We start from the raw sequence: 27,840 nt of genomic DNA on the forward strand, positions 1-27,840 counted from the left end.
GCTCCTTGGGGACCAGGATTCTCTTGCGGTGACTCTTTAAGGTCTGGCCCCTGGATGGAGGGGCACCAGGAGTAGAGGAGCAGGAAGGGGAAGGGGGTGGCCATGCGAGGGGACACTTTGAGGCCAAGTCCCAGCTTCAGCCTGATCCTCCTGGGAACCCCGGGGTGTACGTCACACCTCCTGGTTGTCCCGCTCTGAGACAAGGAGCCGGGCTTCGCATTCCCACAGCAGCCAGTCGTGGGCTGAGGACACCTGGGGCGTTGGGAACTCCCTGGCTTCTCCTTGGTTTAACATCTGGAGCTGCTTGTGAATCGTGCCGCCACACACACCCGAGTGCAGGTGTCTTCCGCACAGACTGCGGGCCTCGCTCTTCTGAATGCCGCTAGCTGGCCACCCACCCACGGGTGAACCTGGTCAGGGTACTTTCTCTCAGGGGCAGACTCTTTTCCGGGCGGGCTACCGGTGTCTCTGTTTGCTCCTTTCTTTCTTCCATTTCGGGAAAGTCTTCCTTGCTGGGTGTGGAAATCTCCTATGCCTTCCCTCGCCTATTCTGTCAGCTTTCAAATTCTCTTTCAGTTGCCACCCTCACAGATGGATTAGGAAACTCTTTCCGGTGCACTCATTAGTGAAATGACCTCAAGGAAGCTGGAATCCAATATCTAATCGCCGATTTTTAGCGAGTCCACACGCCAGGGTGGTCGGGGTCCAATGCAGCCCCGGCCAGGCCCAGGCCCCTTGGACCGGGCCACAGGAGGACACAGAGGAGGGTCCCGGCCCCCACGGTCGCGGTGCCGGCAGTTCTCCAAGGGCTTGGGCGTTTTCCAGAGGTAGGAGATGGAGGGGACTGATTTCTTCAGCGCCCCACAAACCACGCCACCCCACCCCACCCCACCCCACCCATGGGACACATCCCCAGAGAGAGATGCCCCATACACTCGCTCCCCTCCCCCTTGCGCTGTGCCCCAGCCCTGGCCCGGGGGAATAGGCGGCAGCCCGCCCACAGGGCGGGGGGCACAGCTGAAAGGGGTTGTGGGGGAGGGCGGCCCCTGGCTGGGGTCAAAGGGCGAGCGCCCGGTGCCGGTGCGCGCGTGCGCAGTCAGCGGCGGCGACGCGCTGGGGGTGGGCAGCGGGTAGGTGAAGGAGGCCAGGCGAGGAGACGAGGGGGGCTGGGAGGGCTCCACCTTGGCGGGTCCAGCCGTGGAGGCGCATCTTGTGTGAGTGTGAGTGAGTGTGAGTGTGTGTGTGTGGAGAGAGAGACAGCCCCCCGCCCCGGCCGCCCGGCCCGGCCCGTCACCCCCGTCCCTCGGAGCCCGCCGGACCCGGCCGGCGAACTCAACAGGCCCGGCCGGGCGCGGGGCCTGGGGCGGGAGGAGGCGGCGGGGAAGCGCAGAGACGCTGGGATCTTGAGCGGGGCAGGGGCGCCCTCCGCCGTCTAGGGCCACACCACCCTGAACGCCCCCCGGTCTCCTCTGGTCTCGGAAGCTAAGCAGGGTCGGGCCTGGTTAGTACTTGGATGGGAGAAGACCGCCTGGGAATACCGGGTGCCGTAGGCTTCTTCTTCTTCTTTTTTTTTTTTTTTTGCCTCTTGTTCTGTCCCCTTTCTGGGAGCGCGGCGGCGGCCCGGGGTGGGGGTCACCCCCACCCTCAGCGCCCGCCGTGGGGTGCCTGGCGCCCCAGCCCGCACCGTGGGGCCTCCTCTTGTCCCAAGCCGCGACACCGCCGCCACGCGGCAGCATGCGTGGCATCTGGACTGTCAGGTCTCAGACCAAAGGTCTGCTCTGTGGGAACCGACACGCTGGAGGAAACCTTGAGAGTCTGAGAGGGGAGGGAGTTCCAGAAGGAGGCCAGGATGTCATTTTGAGGGAGTATGGGACCAGAACTCGTCCCGTTGCTTTTGGGGTTCTATGGGCTCCACGTAGGAATCTTTGGTGGTGGCAGCTGATGTTGGGGGATCCGGAGTCACACCCAGACCTGCTCCACAGGCCTCCTTTTACTTTTCTCTTTGGAGTCGTTATTTTTAAAAAGTGTCTCTTACCTCTCTCATTGCATTTTCTTTTCTCTCTCTTTTCAAGCAGATGATGGGAGTACAAGTATTCAGGTGACATGTGTTGCCCGTGCCCCCCTCCCCCCTGTGTTCTTATTCATTTACCTCTCATGTTGTTCCAGCGTATTGTGGGGGCACCAATGTTAAGGTCGGGTACGTTGCCCTCTCCCAGCCTCCCCCCTCGGGTCAGAGCTTCAAGTGCGCCCATCCCCCAGTCGGTGCGCACCCACCCCATTCCTAATGGAGGTGTATGCCCCTCCCCTCCCCCCACCCGCCCGACACCCACCCGATGATGAAGGTGATTCCTCTCTGTCCACTTAGGTGTCCATCCGTTCGTACCCATTTGCTGGTGAGCGCGCTCACGGGGCGCTCGTGTGTCCATTCTTGGGATACTTGGCTTACTGGAACGGGTTCCAGCTCTGGCCAGGAGAACACGAGAGGCGCCCTCTCACCGCTGCTCCTCACAGCCCAATGGCACTCCGTGGTGTCCACGCGCCACATTTTATTAATGCACTCCTGGATGGATGGGCACTCGGGTCGCTTCCACATCTTTGCGATTGTGTGAATTGTGCCCTAACTGTCACCCTAACCCTTACCCAGCCCGTGTCCTCTGCCCCTGCCTGACGCACTCCTCCCCGGCCAGGCCCAGGCCCGTCACTGTCCCGGGCCCCCGCCTGACCGGCTCCTTCCCGCCCGGCCTGTCACCGTCCTCTGCCCCTGCCTGACATGCTCCTTCCCGCCCGTCCGGCCTCTCACCGTCCTCGGCCCCTGCCTGACCGGCTCCTCCGTCGCCTGGGCCTTCCAAGGGCTTGGTGTGGACGCTGCTTCCAGGAAGCCCTCCAGAAACCCGGCAGCAGGGTGGCCGCAGCAGTCTCCAGCAGCCGTCCCTAAGTCGCGTGCGGGGCCCCCGCTGTGCCGCGGGGACCCAGCCTGGTGTCTTCCCTGAGGCCCTGCGGCTGCCGCTCCCCGCAAGGGGAGAGTCGCGGAGGTGGGGACCGCCTCCTGATGGGGACGTACACGCAGCTCTCCACGTCGGATTCCGGGGCTCTCTGTCCTGCCCGAAGGCCCAGCTGGCCTGCGGGTCCTTAGAGTGGCAAAAACATCCGAAAGCTGAGATTGAGGGTCCGGTGGGTGTCTGCGCTTTTGTGCTGGGCACCCCAGGGAGGCCCGGGGGCTGGCTGGACAACGCGGTCTGCTGGGCGGGGGGGGGGGGGTTAGAGGAGCAACTGATGCCCTTTGCACTTTGGGTAGCAAGAGTCTGAGGTGTCTCTGAGCCCTGTGCCATGTCGGGGGGGGGCGGGGGGGGGGAAGAGGAGGAGGAGGAGGAGGTGGGAAGGGCCGGGGCCTGCAGCCGTGTTCCCGGGGTGGCAGGGCAAGTGGCTTCTTCCACAGGCTGCTTGGCCTGGGCTCCCTGCACCTGGGCCTTTGGAGGACCGGCCCTGTGCTTGCCAACGCTTCCTGCAGGGACCCAGAGCTGGGAGGTTGCATCTCTCAGCCCTGGGTCGGGCAGAGCCCCAGCGGGCCATGCCCACAACCTCTCTCAGCACCGGTCCCCCAGAAGGCTCCTTGGGGACCAGGATTCTCTTGCGGTGACTCTTTAAGGTCTGGCCCCTGGATGGAGGGGCACCAGGAGTAGAGGAGCAGGAAGGGGAAGGGGGTGGCCATGCGAGGGGACACTTTGAGGCCAAGTCCCAGCTTCAGCCTGATCCTCCTGGGAACCCCGGGGTGTACGTCACACCTCCTGGTTGTCCCGCTCTGAGACAAGGAGCCGGGCTTCGCATTCCCACAGCAGCCAGTCGTGGGCTGAGGACACCTGGGGCGTTGGGAACTCCCTGGCTTCTCCTTGGTTTAACATCTGGAGCTGCTTGTGAATCGTGCCGCCACACACACCCGAGTGCAGGTGTCTTCCGCACAGACTGCGGGCCTCGCTCTTCTGAATGCCGCTAGCTGGCCACCCACCCACGGGAGAACCTGGTCAGGGTACTTTCTCTCAGGGGCAGACTCTTTTCCGGGCGGGCTACCGGTGTCTCTGTTTGCTCGTTTCTTTCTTCCATTTCGGGAAAGTCTTCCTTGCTGGGTGTGGAAATCTCCTATGCCTTCCCTCGCCTATTCTGTCAGCTTTCAAATTCTCTTTCAGTTGCCACCCTCACAGATGGATTAGGAAACTCTTTCCGGTGCACTCATTAGTGAAATGACCTCAAGGAAGCTGGAATCCAATATCTAATCGCCGATTTTTAGCGAGTCCACACGCCAGGGTGGTCGGGGTCCAATGCAGCCCCGGCCAGGCCCAGGCCCCTTGGACCGGGCCACAGGAGGACACAGAGGAGGGTCCCGGCCCCCACGGTCGCGGTGCCGGCAGTTCTCCAAGGGCTTGGGCGTTTTCCAGAGGTAGGAGATGGAGGGGACTGATTTCTTCAGCGCCCCACAAACCACGCCACCCCACCCCACCCCACCCCACCCATGGGACACATCCCCAGAGAGAGATGCCCCATACACTCGCTCCCCTCCCCCTTGCGCTGTGCCCCAGCCCTGGCCCGGGGGAATAGGCGGCAGCCCGCCCACAGGGCGGGGGGCACAGCTGAAAGGGGTTGTGGGGGAGGGCGGCCCCTGGCTGGGGTCAAAGGGCGAGCGCCCGGTGCCGGTGCGCGCGTGCGCAGTCAGCGGCGGCGACGCGCTGGGGGTGGGCAGCGGGTAGGTGAAGGAGGCCAGGCGAGGAGACGAGGGGGGCTGGGAGGGCTCCACCTTGGCGGGTCCAGCCGTGGAGGCGCATCTTGTGTGAGTGTGAGTGAGTGTGAGTGTGTGTGTGTGGAGAGAGAGACAGCCCCCCGCCCCGGCCGCCCGGCCCGGCCCGTCACCCCCGTCCCTCGGAGCCCGCCGGACCCGGCCGGCGAACTCAACAGGCCCGGCCGGGCGCGGGGCCTGGGGCGGGAGGAGGCGGCGGGGAAGCGCAGAGACGCTGGGATCTTGAGCGGGGCAGGGGCGCCCTCCGCCGTCTAGGGCCACACCACCCTGAACGCCCCCCGGTCTCCTCTGGTCTCGGAAGCTAAGCAGGGTCGGGCCTGGTTAGTACTTGGATGGGAGAAGACCGCCTGGGAATACCGGGTGCCGTAGGCTTCTTCTTCTTCTTTTTTTTTTTTTTTTGCCTCTTGTTCTGTCCCCTTTCTGGGAGCGCGGCGGCGGCCCGGGGTGGGGGTCACCCCCACCCTCAGCGCCCGCCGTGGGGTGCCTGGCGCCCCAGCCCGCACCGTGGGGCCTCCTCTTGTCCCAAGCCGCGACACCGCCGCCACGCGGCAGCATGCGTGGCATCTGGACTGTCAGGTCTCAGACCAAAGGTCTGCTCTGTGGGAACCGACACGCTGGAGGAAACCTTGAGAGTCTGAGAGGGGAGGGAGTTCCAGAAGGAGGCCAGGATGTCATTTTGAGGGAGTATGGGACCAGAACTCGTCCCGTTGCTTTTGGGGTTCTATGGGCTCCACGTAGGAATCTTTGGTGGTGGCAGCTGATGTTGGGGGATCCGGAGTCACACCCAGACCTGCTCCACAGGCCTCCTTTTACTTTTCTCTTTGGAGTCGTTATTTTTAAAAAGTGTCTCTTACCTCTCTCATTGCATTTTCTTTTCTCTCTCTTTTCAAGCAGATGATGGGAGTACAAGTATTCAGGTGACATGTGTTGCCCGTGCCCCCCTCCCCCCTGTGTTCTTATTCATTTACCTCTCATGTTGTTCCAGCGTATTGTGGGGGCACCAATGTTAAGGTCGGGTACGTTGCCCTCTCCCAGCCTCCCCCCTCGGGTCAGAGCTTCAAGTGCGCCCATCCCCCAGTCGGTGCGCACCCACCCCATTCCTAATGGAGGTGTATGCCCCTCCCCTCCCCCCACCCGCCCGACACCCACCCGATGATGAAGGTGATTCCTCTCTGTCCACTTAGGTGTCCATCCGTTCGTACCCATTTGCTGGTGAGCGCGCTCACGGGGCGCTCGTGTGTCCATTCTTGGGATACTTGGCTTACTGGAACGGGTTCCAGCTCTGGCCAGGAGAACACGAGAGGCGCCCTCTCACCGCTGCTCCTCACAGCCCAATGGCACTCCGTGGTGTCCACGCGCCACATTTTATTAATGCACTCCTGGATGGATGGGCACTCGGGTCGCTTCCACATCTTTGCGATTGTGTGAATTGTGCCCTAACTGTCACCCTAACCCTTACCCAGCCCGTGTCCTCTGCCCCTGCCTGACGCACTCCTCCCCGGCCAGGCCCAGGCCCGTCACTGTCCCGGGCCCCCGCCTGACCGGCTCCTTCCCGCCCGGCCTGTCACCGTCCTCTGCCCCTGCCTGACATACTCCTTCCCGCCCGTCCGGCCTCTCACCGTCCTCGGCCCCTGCCTGACCGGCTCCTCCGTCGCCTGGGCCTTCCAAGGGCTTGGTGTGGACGCTGCTTCCAGGAAGCCCTCCAGAAACCCGGCAGCAGGGTGGCCGCAGCAGTCTCCAGCAGCCGTCCCTAAGTCGCGTGCGGGGCCCCCGCTGTGCCGCGGGGACCCAGCCTGGTGTCTTCCCTGAGGCCCTGCGGCTGCCGCTCCCCGCAAGGGGAGAGTCGCGGAGGTGGGGACCGCCTCCTGATGGGGACGTACACGCAGCTCTCCACGTCGGATTCCGGGGCTCTCTGTCCTGCCCGAAGGCCCAGCTGGCCTGCGGGTCCTTAGAGTGGCAAAAACATCCGAAAGCTGAGATTGAGGGTCCGGTGGGTGTCTGCGCTTTTGTGCTGGGCACCCCAGGGAGGCCCGGGGGCTGGCTGGACAACGCGGTCTGCTGGGCGGGGGGGGGGGTTAGAGGAGCAACTGATGCCCTTTGCACTTTGGGTAGCAAGAGTCTGAGGTGTCTCTGAGCCCTGTGCCATGTCGGAGGGGGGCGGGGGGGGGAAGAGGAGGAGGAGGAGGAGGTGGGAAGGGCCGGGGCCTGCAGCCGTGTTCCCGGGGTGGCAGGGCAAGTGGCTTCTTCCACAGGCTGCTTGGCCTGGGCTCCCTGCACCTGGGCCTTTGGAGGACCGGCCCTGTGCTTGCCAACGCTTCCTGCAGGGACCCAGAGCTGGGAGGTTGCATCTCTCAGCCCTGGGTCGGGCAGAGCCCCAGCGGGCCATGCCCACAACCTCTCTCAGCACCGGTCCCCCAGAAGGCTCCTTGGGGACCAGGATTCTCTTGCGGTGACTCTTTAAGGTCTGGCCCCTGGATGGAGGGGCACCAGGAGTAGAGGAGCAGGAAGGGGAAGGGGGTGGCCATGCGAGGGGACACTTTGAGGCCAAGTCCCAGCTTCAGCCTGATCCTCCTGGGAACCCCGGGGTGTACGTCACACCTCCTGGTTGTCCCGCTCTGAGACAAGGAGCCGGGCTTCGCATTCCCACAGCAGCCAGTCGTGGGCTGAGGACACCTGGGGCGTTGGGAACTCCCTGGCTTCTCCTTGGTTTAACATCTGGAGCTGCTTGTGAATCGTGCCGCCACACACACCCGAGTGCAGGTGTCTTCCGCACAGACTGCGGGCCTCGCTCTTCTGAATGCCGCTAGCTGGCCACCCACCCACGGGTGAACCTGGTCAGGGTACTTTCTCTCAGGGGCAGACTCTTTTCCGGGCGGGCTACCGGTGTCTCTGTTTGCTCCTTTCTTTCTTCCATTTCGGGAAAGTCTTCCTTGCTGGGTGTGGAAATCTCCTATGCCTTCCCTCGCCTATTCTGTCAGCTTTCAAATTCTCTTTCAGTTGCCACCCTCACAGATGGATTAGGAAACTCTTTCCGGTGCACTCATTAGTGAAATGACCTCAAGGAAGCTGGAATCCAATATCTAATCGCCGATTTTTAGCGAGTCCACACGCCAGGGTGGTCGGGGTCCAATGCAGCCCCGGCCAGGCCCAGGCCCCTTGGACCGGGCCACAGGAGGACACAGAGGAGGGTCCCGGCCCCCACGGTCGCGGTGCCGGCAGTTCTCCAAGGGCTTGGGCGTTTTCCAGAGGTAGGAGATGGAGGGGACTGATTTCTTCAGCGCCCCACAAACCACGCCACCCCACCCCACCCCACCCCACCCATGGGACACATCCCCAGAGAGAGATGCCCCATACACTCGCTCCCCTCCCCCTTGCGCTGTGCCCCAGCCCTGGCCCGGGGGAATAGGCGGCAGCCCGCCCACAGGGCGGGGGGCACAGCTGAAAGGGGTTGTGGGGGAGGGCGGCCCCTGGCTGGGGTCAAAGGGCGAGCGCCCGGTGCCGGTGCGCGCGTGCGCAGTCAGCGGCGGCGACGCGCTGGGGGTGGGCAGCGGGTAGGTGAAGGAGGCCAGGCGAGGAGACGAGGGGGGCTGGGAGGGCTCCACCTTGGCGGGTCCAGCCGTGGAGGCGCATCTTGTGTGAGTGTGAGTGAGTGTGAGTGTGTGTGTGTGGAGAGAGAGACAGCCCCCCGCCCCGGCCGCCCGGCCCGGCCCGTCACCCCCGTCCCTCGGAGCCCGCCGGACCCGGCCGGCGAACTCAACAGGCCCGGCCGGGCGCGGGGCCTGGGGCGGGAGGAGGCGGCGGGGAAGCGCAGAGACGCTGGGATCTTGAGCGGGGCAGGGGCGCCCTCCGCCGTCTAGGGCCACACCACCCTGAACGCCCCCCGGTCTCCTCTGGTCTCGGAAGCTAAGCAGGGTCGGGCCTGGTTAGTACTTGGATGGGAGAAGACCGCCTGGGAATACCGGGTGCCGTAGGCTTCTTCTTCTTCTTTTTTTTTTTTTTTTGCCTCTTGTTCTGTCCCCTTTCTGGGAGCGCGGCGGCGGCCCGGGGTGGGGGTCACCCCCACCCTCAGCGCCCGCCGTGGGGTGCCTGGCGCCCCAGCCCGCACCGTGGGGCCTCCTCTTGTCCCAAGCCGCGACACCGCCGCCACGCGGCAGCATGCGTGGCATCTGGACTGTCAGGTCTCAGACCAAAGGTCTGCTCTGTGGGAACCGACACGCTGGAGGAAACCTTGAGAGTCTGAGAGGGGAGGGAGTTCCAGAAGGAGGCCAGGATGTCATTTTGAGGGAGTATGGGACCAGAACTCGTCCCGTTGCTTTTGGGGTTCTATGGGCTCCACGTAGGAATCTTTGGTGGTGGCAGCTGATGTTGGGGGATCCGGAGTCACACCCAGACCTGCTCCACAGGCCTCCTTTTACTTTTCTCTTTGGAGTCGTTATTTTTAAAAAGTGTCTCTTACCTCTCTCATTGCATTTTCTTTTCTCTCTCTTTTCAAGCAGATGATGGGAGTACAAGTATTCAGGTGACATGTGTTGCCCGTGCCCCCCTCCCCCCTGTGTTCTTATTCATTTACCTCTCATGTTGTTCCAGCGTATTGTGGGGGCACCAATGTTAAGGTCGGGTACGTTGCCCTCTCCCAGCCTCCCCCCTCGGGTCAGAGCTTCAAGTGCGCCCATCCCCCAGTCGGTGCGCACCCACCCCATTCCTAATGGAGGTGTATGCCCCTCCCCTCCCCCCACCCGCCCGACACCCACCCGATGATGAAGGTGATTCCTCTCTGTCCACTTAGGTGTCCATCCGTTCGTACCCATTTGCTGGTGAGCGCGCTCACGGGGCGCTCGTGTGTCCATTCTTGGGATACTTGGCTTACTGGAACGGGTTCCAGCTCTGGCCAGGAGAACACGAGAGGCGCCCTCTCACCGCTGCTCCTCACAGCCCAATGGCACTCCGTGGTGTCCACGCGCACATTTTATTAATGCACTCCTGGATGGATGGGCACTCGGGTCGCTTCCACATCTTTGCGATTGTGTGAATTGTGCCCTAACTGTCACCCTAACCCTTACCCAGCCCGTGTCCTCTGCCCCTGCCTGACGCACTCCTCCCCGGCCAGGCCCAGGCCCGTCACTGTCCCGGGCCCCCGCCTGACCGGCTCCTTCCCGCCCGGCCTGTCACCGTCCTCTGCCCCTGCCTGACATGCTCCTTCCCGCCCGTCCGGCCTCTCACCGTCCTCGGCCCCTGCCTGACCGGCTCCTCCGTCGCCTGGGCCTTCCAAGGGCTTGGTGTGGACGCTGCTTCCAGGAAGCCCTCCAGAAACCCGGCAGCAGGGTGGCCGCAGCAGTCTCCAGCAGCCGTCCCTAAGTCGCGTGCGGGGCCCCCGCTGTGCCGCGGGGACCCAGCCTGGTGTCTTCCCTGAGGCCCTGCGGCTGCCGCTCCCCGCAAGGGGAGAGTCGCGGAGGTGGGGACCGCCTCCTGATGGGGACGTACACGCAGCTCTCCACGTCGGATTCCGGGGCTCTCTGTCCTGCCCGAAGGCCCAGCTGGCCTGCGGGTCCTTAGAGTGGCAAAAACATCCGAAAGCTGAGATTGAGGGTCCGGTGGGTGTCTGCGCTTTTGTGCTGGGCACCCCAGGGAGGCCCGGGGGCTGGCTGGACAACGCGGTCTGCTGGGCGGGGGGGGGGGGGTTAGAGGAGCAACTGATGCCCTTTGCACTTTGGGTAGCAAGAGTCTGAGGTGTCTCTGAGCCCTGTGCCATGTCGGGGGGGGGCGGGGGGGGGGAAGAGGAGGAGGAGGAGGAGGTGGGAAGGGCCGGGGCCTGCAGCCGTGTTCCCGGGGTGGCAGGGCAAGTGGCTTCTTCCACAGGCTGCTTGGCCTGGGCTCCCTGCACCTGGGCCTTTGGAGGACCGGCCCTGTGCTTGCCAACGCTTCCTGCAGGGACCCAGAGCTGGGAGGTTGCATCTCTCAGCCCTGGGTCGGGCAGAGCCCCAGCGGGCCATGCCCACAACCTCTCTCAGCACCGGTCCCCCAGAAGGCTCCTTGGGGACCAGGATTCTCTTGCGGTGACTCTTTAAGGTCTGGCCCCTGGATGGAGGGGCACCAGGAGTAGAGGAGCAGGAAGGGGAAGGGGGTGGCCATGCGAGGGGACACTTTGAGGCCAAGTCCCAGCTTCAGCCTGATCCTCCTGGGAACCCCGGGGTGTACGTCACACCTCCTGGTTGTCCCGCTCTGAGACAAGGAGCCGGGCTTCGCATTCCCACAGCAGCCAGTCGTGGGCTGAGGACACCTGGGGCGTTGGGAACTCCCTGGCTTCTCCTTGGTTTAACATCTGGAGCTGCTTGTGAATCGTGCCGCCACACACACCCGAGTGCAGGTGTCTTCCGCACAGACTGCGGGCCTCGCTCTTCTGAATGCCGCTAGCTGGCCACCCACCCACGGGAGAACCTGGTCAGGGTACTTTCTCTCAGGGGCAGACTCTTTTCCGGGCGGGCTACCGGTGTCTCTGTTTGCTCGTTTCTTTCTTCCATTTCGGGAAAGTCTTCCTTGCTGGGTGTGGAAATCTCCTATGCCTTCCCTCGCCTATTCTGTCAGCTTTCAAATTCTCTTTCAGTTGCCACCCTCACAGATGGATTAGGAAACTCTTTCCGGTGCACTCATTAGTGAAATGACCTCAAGGAAGCTGGAATCCAATATCTAATCGCCGATTTTTAGCGAGTCCACACGCCAGGGTGGTCGGGGTCCAATGCAGCCCCGGCCAGGCCCAGGCCCCTTGGACCGGGCCACAGGAGGACACAGAGGAGGGTCCCGGCCCCCACGGTCGCGGTGCCGGCAGTTCTCCAAGGGCTTGGGCGTTTTCCAGAGGTAGGAGATGGAGGGGACTGATTTCTTCAGCGCCCCACAAACCACGCCACCCCACCCCACCCCACCCCACCCATGGGACACATCCCCAGAGAGAGATGCCCCATACACTCGCTCCCCTCCCCCTTGCGCTGTGCCCCAGCCCTGGCCCGGGGGAATAGGCGGCAGCCCGCCCACAGGGCGGGGGGCACAGCTGAAAGGGGTTGTGGGGGAGGGCGGCCCCTGGCTGGGGTCAAAGGGCGAGCGCCCGGTGCCGGTGCGCGCGTGCGCAGTCAGCGGCGGCGACGCGCTGGGGGTGGGCAGCGGGTAGGTGAAGGAGGCCAGGCGAGGAGACGAGGGGGGCTGGGAGGGCTCCACCTTGGCGGGTCCAGCCGTGGAGGCGCATCTTGTGTGAGTGTGAGTGAGTGTGAGTGTGTGTGTGTGGAGAGAGAGACAGCCCCCCGCCCCGGCCGCCCGGCCCGGCCCGTCACCCCCGTCCCTCGGAGCCCGCCGGACCCGGCCGGCGAACTCAACAGGCCCGGCCGGGCGCGGGGCCTGGGGCGGGAGGAGGCGGCGGGGAAGCGCAGAGACGCTGGGATCTTGAGCGGGGCAGGGGCGCCCTCCGCCGTCTAGGGCCACACCACCCTGAACGCCCCCCGGTCTCCTCTGGTCTCGGAAGCTAAGCAGGGTCGGGCCTGGTTAGTACTTGGATGGGAGAAGACCGCCTGGGAATACCGGGTGCCGTAGGCTTCTTCTTCTTCTTTTTTTTTTTTTTTTGCCTCTTGTTCTGTCCCCTTTCTGGGAGCGCGGCGGCGGCCCGGGGTGGGGGTCACCCCCACCCTCAGCGCCCGCCGTGGGGTGCCTGGCGCCCCAGCCCGCACCGTGGGGCCTCCTCTTGTCCCAAGCCGCGACACCGCCGCCACGCGGCAGCATGCGTGGCATCTGGACTGTCAGGTCTCAGACCAAAGGTCTGCTCTGTGGGAACCGACACGCTGGAGGAAACCTTGAGAGTCTGAGAGGGGAGGGAGTTCCAGAAGGAGGCCAGGATGTCATTTTGAGGGAGTATGGGACCAGAACTCGTCCCGTTGCTTTTGGGGTTCTATGGGCTCCACGTAGGAATCTTTGGTGGTGGCAGCTGATGTTGGGGGATCCGGAGTCACACCCAGACCTGCTCCACAGGCCTCCTTTTACTTTTCTCTTTGGAGTCGTTATTTTTAAAAAGTGTCTCTTACCTCTCTCATTGCATTTTCTTTTCTCTCTCTTTTCAAGCAGATGATGGGAGTACAAGTATTCAGGTGACATGTGTTGCCCGTGCCCCCCTCCCCCCTGTGTTCTTATTCATTTACTTCTCATGTTGTTCCAGCGTATTGTGGGGGCACCAATGTTAAGGTCGGGTACGTTGCCCTCTCCCAGCCTCCCCCCTCGGGTCAGAGCTTCAAGTGCGCCCATCCCCCAGTCGGTGCGCACCCACCCCATTCCTAATGGAGGTGTATGCCCCTCCCCTCCCCCCACCCGCCCGACACCCACCCGATGATGAAGGTGATTCCTCTCTGTCCACTTAGGTGTCCATCCGTTCGTACCCATTTGCTGGTGAGCGCGCTCACGGGGCGCTCGTGTGTCCATTCTTGGGATACTTGGCTTACTGGAACGGGTTCCAGCTCTGGCCAGGAGAACACGAGAGGCGCCCTCTCACCGCTGCTCCTCACAGCCCAATGGCACTCCGTGGTGTCCACGCGCCACATTTTATTAATGCACTCCTGGATGGATGGGCACTCGGGTCGCTTCCACATCTTTGCGATTGTGTGAATTGTGCCCTAACTGTCACCCTAACCCTTACCCAGCCCGTGTCCTCTGCCCCTGCCTGACGCACTCCTCCCCGGCCAGGCCCAGGCCCGTCACTGTCCCGGGCCCCCGCCTGACCGGCTCCTTCCCGCCCGGCCTGTCACCGTCCTCTGCCCCTGCCTGACATGCTCCTTCCCGCCCGTCCGGCCTCTCACCGTCCTCGGCCCCTGCCTGACCGGCTCCTCCGTCGCCTGGGCCTTCCAAGGGCTTGGTGTGGACGCTGCTTCCAGGAAGCCCTCCAGAAACCCGGCAGCAGGGTGGCCGCAGCAGTCTCCAGCAGCCGTCCCTAAGTCGCGTGCGGGGCCCCCGCTGTGCCGCGGGGACCCAGCCTGGTGTCTTCCCTGAGGCCCTGCGGCTGCCGCTCCCCGCAAGGGGAGAGTCGCGGAGGTGGGGACCGCCTCCTGATGGGGACGTACACGCAGCTCTCCACGTCGGATTCCGGGGCTCTCTGTCCTGCCCGAAGGCCCAGCTGGCCTGCGGGTCCTTAGAGTGGCAAAAACATCCGAAAGCTGAGATTGAGGGTCCGGTGGGTGTCTGCGCTTTTGTGCTGGGCACCCCAGGGAGGCCCGGGGGCTGGCTGGACAACGCGGTCTGCTGGGCGGGGGGGGGGGTTAGAGGAGCAACTGATGCCCTTTGCACTTTGGGTAGCAAGAGTCTGAGGTGTCTCTGAGCCCTGTGCCATGTCGGGGGGGGGCGGGGGGGGGAAGAGGAGGAGGAGGAGGAGGTGGGAAGGGCCGGGGCCTGCAGCCGTGTTCCCGGGGTGGCAGGGCAAGTGGCTTCTTCCACAGGCTGCTTGGCCTGGGCTCCCTGCACCTGGGCCTTTGGAGGACCGGCCCTGTGCTTGCCAACGCTTCCTGCAGGGACCCAGAGCTGGGAGGTTGCATCTCTCAGCCCTGGGTCGGGCAGAGCCCCAGCGGGCCATGCCCACAACCTCTCTCAGCACCGGTCCCCCAGAAGGCTCCTTGGGGACCAGGATTCTCTTGCGGTGACTCTTTAAGGTCTGGCCCCTGGATGGAGGGGCACCAGGAGTAGAGGAGCAGGAAGGGGAAGGGGGTGGCCATGCGAGGGGACACTTTGAGGCCAAGTCCCAGCTTCAGCCTGATCCTCCTGGGAACCCCGGGGTGTACGTCACACCTCCTGGTTGTCCCGCTCTGAGACAAGGAGCCGGGCTTCGCATTCCCACAGCAGCCAGTCGTGGGCTGAGGACACCTGGGGCGTTGGGAACTCCCTGGCTTCTCCTTGGTTTAACATCTGGAGCTGCTTGTGAATCGTGCCGCCACACACACCCGAGTGCAGGTGTCTTCCGCACAGACTGCGGGCCTCGCTCTTCTGAATGCCGCTAGCTGGCCACCCACCCACGGGTGAACCTGGTCAGGGTACTTTCTCTCAGGGGCAGACTCTTTTCCGGGCGGGCTACCGGTGTCTCTGTTTGCTCCTTTCTTTCTTCCATTTCGGGAAAGTCTTCCTTGCTGGGTGTGGAAATCTCCTATGCCTTCCCTCGCCTATTCTGTCAGCTTTCAAATTCTCTTTCAGTTGCCACCCTCACAGATGGATTAGGAAACTCTTTCCGGTGCACTCATTAGTGAAATGACCTCAAGGAAGCTGGAATCCAATATCTAATCGCCGATTTTTAGCGAGTCCACACGCCAGGGTGGTCGGGGTCCAATGCAGCCCCGGCCAGGCCCAGGCCCCTTGGACCGGGCCACAGGAGGACACAGAGGAGGGTCCCGGCCCCCACGGTCGCGGTGCCGGCAGTTCTCCAAGGGCTTGGGCGTTTTCCAGAGGTAGGAGATGGAGGGGACTGATTTCTTCAGCGCCCCACAAACCACGCCACCCCACCCCACCCCACCCCACCCATGGGACACATCCCCAGAGAGAGATGCCCCATACACTCGCTCCCCTCCCCCTTGCGCTGTGCCCCAGCCCTGGCCCGGGGGAATAGGCGGCAGCCCGCCCACAGGGCGGGGGGCACAGCTGAAAGGGGTTGTGGGGGAGGGCGGCCCCTGGCTGGGGTCAAAGGGCGAGCGCCCGGTGCCGGTGCGCGCGTGCGCAGTCAGCGGCGGCGACGCGCTGGGGGTGGGCAGCGGGTAGGTGAAGGAGGCCAGGCGAGGAGACGAGGGGGGCTGGGAGGGCTCCACCTTGGCGGGTCCAGCCGTGGAGGCGCATCTTGTGTGAGTGTGAGTGAGTGTGAGTGTGTGTGTGTGGAGAGAGAGACAGCCCCCCGCCCCGGCCGCCCGGCCCGGCCCGTCACCCCCGTCCCTCGGAGCCCGCCGGACCCGGCCGGCGAACTCAACAGGCCCGGCCGGGCGCGGGGCCTGGGGCGGGAGGAGGCGGCGGGGAAGCGCAGAGACGCTGGGATCTTGAGCGGGGCAGGGGCGCCCTCCGCCGTCTAGGGCCACACCACCCTGAACGCCCCCCGGTCTCCTCTGGTCTCGGAAGCTAAGCAGGGTCGGGCCTGGTTAGTACTTGGATGGGAGAAGACCGCCTGGGAATACCGGGTGCCGTAGGCTTCTTCTTCTTCTTTTTTTTTTTTTTTTGCCTCTTGTTCTGTCCCCTTTCTGGGAGCGCGGCGGCGGCCCGGGGTGGGGGTCACCCCCACCCTCAGCGCCCGCCGTGGGGTGCCTGGCGCCCCAGCCCGCACCGTGGGGCCTCCTCTTGTCCCAAGCCGCGACACCGCCGCCACGCGGCAGCATGCGTGGCATCTGGACTGTCAGGTCTCAGACCAAAGGTCTGCTCTGTGGGAACCGACACGCTGGAGGAAACCTTGAGAGTCTGAGAGGGGAGGGAGTTCCAGAAGGAGGCCAGGATGTCATTTTGAGGGAGTATGGGACCAGAACTCGTCCCGTTGCTTTTGGGGTTCTATGGGCTCCACGTAGGAATCTTTGGTGGTGGCAGCTGATGTTGGGGGATCCGGAGTCACACCCAGACCTGCTCCACAGGCCTCCTTTTACTTTTCTCTTTGGAGTCGTTATTTTTAAAAAGTGTAAGTGTCTCTTACCTCTCTCATTGCATTTTCTTTTCTCTCTCTTTTCAAGCAGATGATGGGAGTACAAGTATTCAGGTGACATGTGTTGCCCGTGCCCCCTCCCCCCTGTGTTCTTATTCATTTACCCTCTCATGTTGTTCCAGCGTATTGGTGGGGCACCAATGTTAAGGTCGGGTACGTTGCCCTCTCCCAGCCTCCCCCTCGGGTCAGAGCTTCAAGTGCGCCCATCCCCCAGTCGGTGCGCACCCACCCCATTCCTAATGGAGGTGTATGCCCTCCCCTCCCCCCACCCGCCCGACACCCACCCGATGATGAAGGTGATTCTCTCTGTCCACTTAGGTGTCCATCCGTCGTACCCATTTGCTGGTGAGCGCGCTCACGGGGCGCTCGTGTGTCCATTCTTGGGATACTTGGCTTACTGGAACGGGTTCCAGCTCTGGCCAGGAGAACACGAGAGGCGCCCTCTCACCGCTGCTCCTCACAGCCCCAATGGCACTCCGTGGTGTCCACGCGCCACATTTTATTAATGCACTCCTGGATGGATGGGCACTCGGGTCGCTTCCACATCTTTGCGATTGTGTGAATTGTGCCCTAACTGTCACCCTAACCCTTACCCAGCCCGTGTCCTCTGCCCCTGCCTGACGCACTCCTCCCCGGCCAGGCCCAGGCCCGTCACTGTCCCGGGCCCCGCCTGACCGGCTCCTTCCCGCCCGGCCTGTCACCGTCCTCTGCCCCTGCCTGACATGCTCCTTCCCGCCCGTCCGGCCTCTCACCGTCCTCGGCCCCTGCCTGACCGGCTCCTCCGTCGCCTGGGCCTTCCAAGGGCTTGGTGTGGACGCTGCTTCCAGGAAGCCCTCCAGAAACCCGGCAGCAGGGTGGCCGCAGCAGTCTCCAGCAGCCGTCCCTAAGTCGCGTGCGGGGCCCCCGCTGTGCCGCGGGGACCCAGCCTGGTGTCTTCCCTGAGGCCCTGCGGCTGCCGCTCCCCGCAAGGGAGAGTCGCGGAGGTGGGGACCGCCTCCTGATGGGACGTACACGCAGCTCTCCACGTCGGATCCGGGGCTCTCTGTCCTGCCCGAAGGCCCAGCTGGCCTGCGGGTCCTTAGAGTGGCAAAAACATCCGAAAGCTGAGATTGAGGGTCCGGTGGGTGTCTGCGCTTTTGTGCTGGGCACCCCAGGGAGGCCCGGGGGCTGGCTGGACAACGCGGTCTGCTGGGCGGGGGGGGGGGGGTTAGAGGAGCAACTGATGCCCTTTGCACTTTGGGTAGCAAGAGTCTGAGGTGTCTCTGAGCCCTGTGCCATGTCGGGGGGGGGCGGGGGGGGAAGAGGAGGAGGAGGAGGAGGTGGGAAGGGCCGGGGCCTGCAGCCGTGTTCCCGGGGTGGCAGGGCAAGTGGCTTCTTCCACAGGCTGCTTGGCCTGGGCTCCCTGCACCTGGGCCTTTGGAGGACCGGCCCTGTGCTTGCCAACGCTTCCTGCAGGGTCCCAGAGCTGGGAGGTTGCATCTCTCAGCCCTGGGTCGGGCAGAGCCCCAGCGGGCCATGCCCACAACCTCTCTCCAGCACCGGTCCCCCAGAAGGCTCCTTGGGGACCAGGATTCTCTTGCGGTGACTCTTTAAGGTCTGGCCCTGGATGGAGGGGCACCAGGAGTAGAGGAGCAGGAAGGGGAAGGTGGTGGCCATGCGAGGGGACACTTTGAGGCCAAGTCCAGCTTCAGCCAGATCCCTCCTGGGAACCCCGGGGTGTACGTCACACCTCCTGGTTGTCCCGCTCTGAGACAAGGAGCCGGGCTTCGCATTCCCACAGCAGCCAGTCGTGGGCTGAGGACACCTGGGGCGTTGGGAACTCCCTGGCTTCTCCTTGGTTTACCATCTGGAGCTGCTTGTGAATCGTGCCGCCACACACACCCGAGTGCAGGTGTCTTCCGCACAGACTGCGGGCCTCGCTCTTCTGAATGCCGCTAGCTGGCCACCCACCCACGGGTGAACCTGGTCAGGGTACTTTCTCTCAGGGGCAGACTCTTTTCCGGGCGGGCTCCCGGGTGTCTCTGTTTGCTCCCTTTCTTTCTTCCATTTCGGAAAGTCTTCCTTGCTGGGTGTGGAAATCTCCTATGCCTTCCCTCGCCTATTCTGTCAGCTTTCAAATTCTCTTTCAGTTGCCACCCTCACAGATGGATTAGGAAACTCTTTCCGGTGCACTCATTAGTGAAATGACCTCAAGGAAGCTGGAATCCAATATCTAATCGCCGATTTTTAGCGAGTCCACACGCCAGGGTGGTCGGGGTCCAATGCAGCCCCGGCCAGGCCCAGGCCCCTTGGACCGGGCCACAGGAGGACACAGAGGAGGGTCCCGGCCCCCACGGTCGCGGTGCCGGCAGTTCTCCAAGGGCTTGGGCGTTTTCCAGAGGTAGGAGATGGAGGGGACTGATTTCTTCAGCGCCCCACAAACCACGCCACCCCACCCCACCCCACCCCACCCATGGGACACATCCCAGAGAGAGATGCCCCATACACTCGCTCCCCTCCCCCTTGCGCTGTGCCCAGCCCTGGCCCGGGGAATAGGCGGCAGCCCGCCCACAGGGCGGGGGGCACAGCTGAAGGGGTTGTGGGGGAGGGCGGCCCCTGGCTGGGGTCAAAGGGCGAGCGCCCGGTGCCGGTGCGCGCGTGCGCAGTCAGCGGCGGCGACGCGCTGGGGGTGGGCAGCGGGTAGGTGAAGGAGGCCAGGCGAGGAGACGAGGGGGGCTGGGAGGGCTCCACCTTGGCGGGTCCAGCCGTGGAGGCGCATCTTGTGTGAGTGTGAGTGAGTGTGAGTGTGTGTGTGTGGAGAGAGAGACAGCCCCCCGCCCCGGCCGCCCGGCCCGGCCCGTCACCCCCGTCCCTCGGAGCCCGCCGGACCCGGCCGGCGAACTCAACAGGGCCCGGCCGGGCGCGGGGCCTGGGGCGGGAGGAGGCGGCGGGGAAGCGCAGAGACGCTGGGATCTTGAGCGGGGCAGGGGCGCCCTCCGCCGTCTAGGGCCACACCACCCTGAACGCCCCCCGGTCTCCTCTGGTCTCGGAAGCTAAGCAGGGTCGGGCCTGGTTAGTACTTGGATGGGAGAAGACCGCCTGGGAATACCGGGTGCCGTAGGCTTCTTCTTCTTCTTTTTTTTTTTTTTTTGCCTCTTGTTCTGTCCCCTTTCTGGGAGCGCGGCGGCGGCCCGGGGTGGGGGTCACCCCCACCCTCAGCCGGCCCGCCGTGGGGTGCCTGGCGCCCCAGCCCGCACCGTGGGGCCTCCTCTTGTCCAAGCCGCGACACCGCCGCCACGCGGCAGCATGCGTGGCATCTGGACTGTCAGGTCTCAGACCAAAGTCTGCTCTGTGGGAACCGACACGCTGGAGGAAACCTTGAGAGTCTGAGAGGGGAGGGAGTTCCAGAAGGAGGCCAGGATGTCATTTTGAGGGAGTATGGGACCAGAACTCGTCCCGTTGCTTTTGGGGTTCTATGGGCTCCACGTAGGAATCTTTGGTGGTGGCAGCTGATGTTGGGGGATCCGGAGTCACACCCAGTCCTGCTCCTCAGGGCCTCTTTTACTTTTCTCTTTGAGTCGTTATTTTTAAAAAGTGTCTCTTACCTCTCTCATTGCATTTCTTTTCTCTCTCTTTTCAAGCAGATGATGGGAGTACAAGTATTCAGGTGACATGTGTTGCCCGTGCCCCCCTCCCCCCTGTGTTCTTATTCATTTACCTCTCATGTTGTTCAGCGTATTGTGGGGGCACCAATGTTAAGGTCGGGTACGTTGCCCTCTCCCAGCCTCCCCCTCGGGTCAAGAGCTTCAAGTGCGCCCATCCCCCAGTCGGTTGCGCCACCACCCCATTCCTAATGGAGGTGTATGCCCCTCCCCTCCCCCCACCCGCCCGAACCCACCCGAGATGAAGGTGATTCCTCTCTGTCCACTTAGGTGTCCATCCGTTCGTACCCATTTGCTGGTGAGCGCGCTCACGGGGCGCTCGTGTGTCCATTCTTGGGATACTTGGCTTACTGGAACGGGTTCCAGCTCTGGCCAGGAGAACACGAGAGGCGCCCTCTCACCGCTGCTCCTCACAGCCCAATGGCACTCCGTGGTGTCCACGCGCCACATTTTATTAATGCACTCCTGGATGGATGGGCACTCGGGTCGCTTCCACATCTTTGCGATTGTGTGAATTGTGCCCTAACTGTCACCCTAACCCTTACCCAGCCCGTGTCCTCTGCCCCTGCCTGACGCACTCCTCCCCGGCCAGGCCCAGGCCCGTCACTGTCCCGGGCCCCCGCCTGACCGGCTCCTTCCCGCCCGGCCTGTCACCGTCCTCTGCCCCTGCCTGACATGCTCCTTCCCGCCCGTCCGGCCTCTCACCGTCCTCGGCCCCTGCCTGACCGGCTCCTCCGTCGCCTGGGCCTTCCAAGGGCTTGGTGTGGACGCTGCTTCCAGGAAGCCCTCCAGAAACCCGGCAGCAGGGTGGCCGCAGCAGTCTCCAGCAGCCGTCCCTAAGTCGCGTGCGGGGCCCCCGCTGTGCCGCGGGGACCCAGCCTGGTGTCTTCCCTGAGGCCCTGCGGCTGCCGCTCCCCGCAAGGGGAGAGTCGCGGAGGTGGGGACCGCCTCCTGATGGGGACGTACACGCAGCTCTCCACGTCGGATTCCGGGGCTCTCTGTCCTGCCCGAAGGCCCAGCTGGCCTGCGGGTCCTTAGAGTGGCAAAAACATCCGAAAGCTGAGATTGAGGGTCCGGTGGGTGTCTGCGCTTTTGTGCTGGGCACCCCAGGGAGGCCCGGGGGCTGGCTGGACAACGCGGTCTGCTGGGCGGGGGGGGGGGGTTAGAGGAGCAACTGATGCCCTTTGCACTTTGGGTAGCAAGAGTCTGAGGTGTCTCTGAGCCCTGTGCCATGTCGGGGGGGGGCGGGGGGGGGAAGAGGAGGAGGAGGAGGAGGTGGGAAGGGCCGGGGCCTGCAGCCGTGTTCCCGGGGTGGCAGGGCAAGTGGCTTCTTCCACAGGCTGCTTGGCCTGGGCTCCCTGCACCTGGGCCTTTGGAGGACCGGCCCTGTGCTTGCCAACGCTTCCTGCAGGGACCCAGAGCTGGGAGGTTGCATCTCTCAGCCCTGGGTCGGGCAGAGCCCCAGCGGGCCATGCCCACAACCTCTCTCAGCACCGGTCCCCCAGAAGGCTCCTTGGGGACCAGGATTCTCTTGCGGTGACTCTTTAAGGTCTGGCCCCTGGATGGAGGGGCACCAGGAGTAGAGGAGCAGGAAGGGGAAGGGGGTGGCCATGCGAGGGGACACTTTGAGGCCAAGTCCCAGCTTCAGCCTGATCCTCCTGGGAACCCCGGGGTGTACGTCACACCTCCTGGTTGTCCCGCTCTGAGACAAGGAGCCGGGCTTCGCATTCCCACAGCAGCCAGTCGTGGGCTGAGGACACCTGGGGCGTTGGGAACTCCCTGGCTTCTCCTTGGTTTAACATCTGGAGCTGCTTGTGAATCGTGCCGCCACACACACCCGAGTGCAGGTGTCTTCCGCACAGACTGCGGGCCTCGCTCTTCTGAATGCCGCTAGCTGGCCACCCACCCACGGGAGAACCTGGTCAGGGTACTTTCTCTCAGGGGCAGACTCTTTTCCGGGCGGGCTACCGGTGTCTCTGTTTGCTCCTTTCTTTCTTCCATTTCGGGAAAGTCTTCCTTGCTGGGTGTGGAAATCTCCTATGCCTTCCCTCGCCTATTCTGTCAGCTTTCAAATTCTCTTTCAGTTGCCACCCTCACAGATGGATTAGGAAACTCTTTCCGGTGCACTCATTAGTGAAATGACCTCAAGGAAGCTGGAATCCAATATCTAATCGCCGATTTTTAGCGAGTCCACACGCCAGGGTGGTCGGGGTCCAATGCAGCCCCGGCCAGGCCCAGGCCCCTTGGACCGGGCCACAGGAGGACACAGAGGAGGGTCCCGGCCCCCACGGTCGCGGTGCCGGCAGTTCTCCAAGGGCTTGGGCGTTTTCCAGAGGTAGGAGATGGAGGGGACTGATTTCTTCAGCGCCCCACAAACCACGCCACCCCACCCCACCCCACCCCACCCATGGGACACATCCCCAGAGAGAGATGCCCCATACACTCGCTCCCCTCCCCCTTGCGCTGTGCCCCAGCCCTGGCCCGGGGGAATAGGCGGCAGCCCGCCCACAGGGCGGGGGGCACAGCTGAAAGGGGTTGTGGGGGAGGGCGGCCCCTGGCTGGGGTCAAAGGGCGAGCGCCCGGTGCCGGTGCGCGCGTGCGCAGTCAGCGGCGGCGACGCGCTGGGGGTGGGCAGCGGGTAGGTGAAGGAGGCCAGGCGAGGAGACGAGGGGGGCTGGGAGGGCTCCACCTTGGCGGGTCCAGCCGTGGAGGCGCATCTTGTGTGAGTGTGAGTGAGTGTGAGTGTGTGTGTGTGGAGAGAGAGACAGCCCCCCGCCCCGGCCGCCCGGCCCGGCCCGTCACCCCCGTCCCTCGGAGCCCGCCGGACCCGGCCGGCGAACTCAACAGGCCCGGCCGGGCGCGGGGCCTGGGGCGGGAGGAGGCGGCGGGGAAGCGCAGAGACGCTGGGATCTTGAGCGGGGCAGGGGCGCCCTCCGCCGTCTAGGGCCACACCACCCTGAACGCCCCCCGGTCTCCTCTGGTCTCGGAAGCTAAGCAGGGTCGGGCCTGGTTAGTACTTGGATGGGAGAAGACCGCCTGGGAATACCGGGTGCCGTAGGCTTCTTCTTCTTCTTTTTTTTTTTTTTTTGCCTCTTGTTCTGTCCCCTTTCTGGGAGCGCGGCGGCGGCCCGGGGTGGGGGTCACCCCCACCCTCAGCGCCCGCCGTGGGGTGCCTGGCGCCCCAGCCCGCACCGTGGGGCCTCCTCTTGTCCCAAGCCGCGACACCGCCGCCACGCGGCAGCATGCGTGGCATCTGGACTGTCAGGTCTCAGACCAAAGGTCTGCTCTGTGGGAACCGACACGCTGGAGGAAACCTTGAGAGTCTGAGAGGGGAGGGAGTTCCAGAAGGAGGCCAGGATGTCATTTTGAGGGAGTATGGGACCAGAACTCGTCCCGTTGCTTTTGGGGTTCTATGGGCTCCACGTAGGAATCTTTGGTGGTGGCAGCTGATGTTGGGGGATCCGGAGTCACACCCAGACCTGCTCCACAGGCCTCCTTTTACTTTTCTCTTTGGAGTCGTTATTTTTAAAAAGTGTCTCTTACCTCTCTCATTGCATTTTCTTTTCTCTCTCTTTTCAAGCAGATGATGGGAGTACAAGTATTCAGGTGACATGTGTTGCCCGTGCCCCCCTCCCCCCTGTGTTCTTATTCATTTACCTCTCATGTTGTTCCAGCGTATTGTGGGGGCACCAATGTTAAGGTCGGGTACGTTGCCCTCTCCCAGCCTCCCCCCTCGGGTCAGAGCTTCAAGTGCGCCCATCCCCCAGTCGGTGCGCACCCACCCCATTCCTAATGGAGGTGTATGCCCCTCCCCTCCCCCCACCCGCCCGACACCCACCCGATGATGAAGGTGATTCCTCTCTGTCCACTTAGGTGTCCATCCGTTCGTACCCATTTGCTGGTGAGCGCGCTCACGGGGCGCTCGTGTGTCCATTCTTGGGATACTTGGCTTACTGGAACGGGTTCCAGCTCTGGCCAGGAGAACACGAGAGGCGCCCTCTCACCGCTGCTCCTCACAGCCCAATGGCACTCCGTGGTGTCCACGCGCCACATTTTATTAATGCACTCCTGGATGGATGGGCACTCGGGTCGCTTCCACATCTTTGCGATTGTGTGAATTGTGCCCTAACTGTCACCCTAACCCTTACCCAGCCCGTGTCCTCTGCCCCTGCCTGACGCACTCCTCCCCGGCCAGGCCCAGGCCCGTCACTGTCCCGGGCCCCCGCCTGACCGGCTCCTTCCCGCCCGGCCTGTCACCGTCCTCTGCCCCTGCCTGACATGCTCCTTCCCGCCCGTCCGGCCTCTCACCGTCCTCGGCCCCTGCCTGACCGGCTCCTCCGTCGCCTGGGCCTTCCAAGGGCTTGGTGTGGACGCTGCTTCCAGGAAGCCCTCCAGAAACCCGGCAGCAGGGTGGCCGCAGCAGTCTCCAGCAGCCGTCCCTAAGTCGCGTGCGGGGCCCCCGCTGTGCCGCGGGGACCCAGCCTGGTGTCTTCCCTGAGGCCCTGCGGCTGCCGCTCCCCGCAAGGGGAGAGTCGCGGAGGTGGGGACCGCCTCCTGATGGGGACGTACACGCAGCTCTCCACGTCGGATTCCGGGGCTCTCTGTCCTGCCCGAAGGCCCAGCTGGCCTGCGGGTCCTTAGAGTGGCAAAAACATCCGAAAGCTGAGATTGAGGGTCCGGTGGGTGTCTGCGCTTTTGTGCTGGGCACCCCAGGGAGGCCCGGGGGCTGGCTGGACAACGCGGTCTGCTGGGCGGGGGGGGGGGTTAGAGGAGCAACTGATGCCCTTTGCACTTTGGGTAGCAAGAGTCTGAGGTGTCTCTGAGCCCTGTGCCATGTCGGGGGGGGGGGGGGCGGGGGGGGAAGAGGAGGAGGAGGAGGAGGTGGGAAGGGCCGGGGCCTGCAGCCGTGTTCCCGGGGTGGCAGGGCAAGTGGCTTCTTCCACAGGCTGCTTGGCCTGGGCTCCCTGCACCTGGGCCTTTGGAGGACCGGCCCTGTGCTTGCCAACGCTTCCTGCAGGGACCCAGAGCTGGGAGGTTGCATCTCTCAGCCCTGGGTCGGGCAGAGCCCCAGCGGGCCATGCCCACAACCTCTCTCAGCACCGGTCCCCCAGAAGGCTCCTTGGGGACCAGGATTCTCTTGCGGTGACTCTTTAAGGTCTGGCCCCTGGATGGAGGGGCACCAGGAGTAGAGGAGCAGGAAGGGGAAGGGGGTGGCCATGCGAGGGGACACTTTGAGGCCAAGTCCCAGCTTCAGCCTGATCCTCCTGGGAACCCCGGGGTGTACGTCACACCTCCTGGTTGTCCCGCTCTGAGACAAGGAGCCGGGCTTCGCATTCCCACAGCAGCCAGTCGTGGGCTGAGGACACCTGGGGCGTTGGGAACTCCCTGGCTTCTCCTTGGTTTAACATCTGGAGCTGCTTGTGAATCGTGCCGCCACACACACCCGAGTGCAGGTGTCTTCCGCACAGACTGCGGGCCTCGCTCTTCTGAATGCCGCTAGCTGGCCACCCACCCACGGGAGAACCTGGTCAGGGTACTTTCTCTCAGGGGCAGACTCTTTTCCGGGCGGGCTACCGGTGTCTCTGTTTGCTCCTTTCTTTCTTCCATTTCGGGAAAGTCTTCCTTGCTGGGTGTGGAAATCTCCTATGCCTTCCCTCGCCTATTCTGTCAGCTTTCAAATTCTCTTTCAGTTGCCACCCTCACAGATGGATTAGGAAACTCTTTCCGGTGCACTCATTAGTGAAATGACCTCAAGGAAGCTGGAATCCAATATCTAATCGCCGATTTTTAGCGAGTCCACACGCCAGGGTGGTCGGGGTCCAATGCAGCCCCGGCCAGGCCCAGGCCCCTTGGACCGGGCCACAGGAGGACACAGAGGAGGGTCCCGGCCCCCACGGTCGCGGTGCCGGCAGTTCTCCAAGGGCTTGGGCGTTTTCCAGAGGTAGGAGATGGAGGGGACTGATTTCTTCAGCGCCCCACAAACCACGCCACCCCACCCCACCCCACCCCACCCATGGGACACATCCCCAGAGAGAGATGCCCCATACACTCGCTCCCCTCCCCCTTGCGCTGTGCCCCAGCCCTGGCCCGGGGGAATAGGCGGCAGCCCGCCCACAGGGCGGGGGGCACAGCTGAAAGGGGTTGTGGGGGAGGGCGGCCCCTGGCTGGGGTCAAAGGGCGAGCGCCCGGTGCCGGTGCGCGCGTGCGCAGTCAGCGGCGGCGACGCGCTGGGGGTGGGCAGCGGGTAGGTGAAGGAGGCCAGGCGAGGAGACGAGGGGGGCTGGGAGGGCTCCACCTTGGCGGGTCCAGCCGTGGAGGCGCATCTTGTGTGAGTGTGAGTGAGTGTGAGTGTGTGTGTGTGGAGAGAGAGACAGCCCCCCGCCCCGGCCGCCCGGCCCGGCCCGTCACCCCCGTCCCTCGGAGCCCGCCGGACCCGGCCGGCGAACTCAACAGGCCCGGCCGGGCGCGGGGCCTGGGGCGGGAGGAGGCGGCGGGGAAGCGCAGAGACGCTGGGATCTTGAGCGGGGCAGGGGCGCCCTCCGCCGTCTAGGGCCACACCACCCTGAACGCCCCCCGGTCTCCTCTGGTCTCGGAAGCTAAGCAGGGTCGGGCCTGGTTAGTACTTGGATGGGAGAAGACCGCCTGGGAATACCGGGTGCCGTAGGCTTCTTCTTCTTCTTTTTTTTTTTTTTTTGCCTCTTGTTCTGTCCCCTTTCTGGGAGCGCGGCGGCGGCCCGGGGTGGGGGTCACCCCCACCCTCAGCGCCCGCCGTGGGGTGCCTGGCGCCCCAGCCCGCACCGTGGGGCCTCCTCTTGTCCCAAGCCGCGACACCGCCGCCACGCGGCAGCATGCGTGGCATCTGGACTGTCAGGTCTCAGACCAAAGGTCTGCTCTGTGGGAACCGACACGCTGGAGGAAACCTTGAGAGTCTGAGAGGGGAGGGAGTTCCAGAAGGAGGCCAGGATGTCATTTTGAGGGAGTATGGGACCAGAACTCGTCCCGTTGCTTTTGGGGTTCTATGGGCTCCACGTAGGAATCTTTGGTGGTGGCAGCTGATGTTGGGGGATCCGGAGTCACACCCAGACCTGCTCCACAGGCCTCCTTTTACTTTTCTCTTTGGAGTCGTTATTTTTAAAAAGTGTCTCTTACCTCTCTCATTGCATTTTCTTTTCTCTCTCTTTTCAAGCAGATGATGGGAGTACAAGTATTCAGGTGACATGTGTTGCCCGTGCCCCCCTCCCCCCTGTGTTCTTATTCATTTACCTCTCATGTTGTTCCAGCGTATTGTGGGGGCACCAATGTTAAGGTCGGGTACGTTGCCCTCTCCCAGCCTCCCCCCTCGGGTCAGAGCTTCAAGTGCGCCCATCCCCCAGTCGGTGCGCACCCACCCCATTCCTAATGGAGGTGTATGCCCCTCCCCTCCCCCCACCCGCCCGACACCCACCCGATGATGAAGGTGATTCCTCTCTGTCCACTTAGGTGTCCATCCGTTCGTACCCATTTGCTGGTGAGCGCGCTCACGGGGCGCTCGTGTGTCCATTCTTGGGATACTTGGCTTACTGGAACGGGTTCCAGCTCTGGCCAGGAGAACACGAGAGGCGCCCTCTCACCGCTGCTCCTCACAGCCCAATGGCACTCCGTGGTGTCCACGCGCCACATTTTATTAATGCACTCCTGGATGGATGGGCACTCGGGTCGCTTCCACATCTTTGCGATTGTGTGAATTGTGCCCTAAC

The 27,840-nt window shown here is 63.8% G+C and overlaps 8 pseudogenes; all 8 read left to right on the forward strand.

Moving 5' to 3' along the window:
* The first annotated feature begins 1,430 nt into the window (after positions 1-1,430).
* On the forward strand, positions 1,431-1,553 carry LOC142869124 (uncharacterized; annotated as a pseudogene).
* Positions 1,554-5,035: 3,482 nt separating this feature from the next.
* LOC142869135 (uncharacterized) lies at positions 5,036-5,158 on the forward strand (annotated as a pseudogene).
* Positions 5,159-8,637: 3,479 nt separating this feature from the next.
* LOC142869145 (uncharacterized) lies at positions 8,638-8,760 on the forward strand (annotated as a pseudogene).
* Positions 8,761-12,241: 3,481 nt separating this feature from the next.
* Positions 12,242-12,364, forward strand: LOC142869146 (uncharacterized; annotated as a pseudogene).
* Positions 12,365-15,843: 3,479 nt separating this feature from the next.
* Positions 15,844-15,966, forward strand: LOC142869147 (uncharacterized; annotated as a pseudogene).
* A 3,477-nt stretch (positions 15,967-19,443) lies between these two features.
* LOC142869125 (uncharacterized) lies at positions 19,444-19,566 on the forward strand (annotated as a pseudogene).
* A 3,476-nt stretch (positions 19,567-23,042) lies between these two features.
* On the forward strand, positions 23,043-23,165 carry LOC142869126 (uncharacterized; annotated as a pseudogene).
* Positions 23,166-26,648: 3,483 nt separating this feature from the next.
* On the forward strand, positions 26,649-26,771 carry LOC142869127 (uncharacterized; annotated as a pseudogene).
* Positions 26,772-27,840: the final 1,069 nt, after the last annotated feature.

Source organism: Microcebus murinus, unplaced genomic scaffold (genome assembly GCF_040939455.1).
Source record: "Microcebus murinus isolate Inina unplaced genomic scaffold, M.murinus_Inina_mat1.0 scaf059_hap2_Mmur4.0, whole genome shotgun sequence".
In the NCBI taxonomy this organism is placed as follows: Eukaryota; Metazoa; Chordata; class Mammalia; order Primates; family Cheirogaleidae; genus Microcebus; species Microcebus murinus.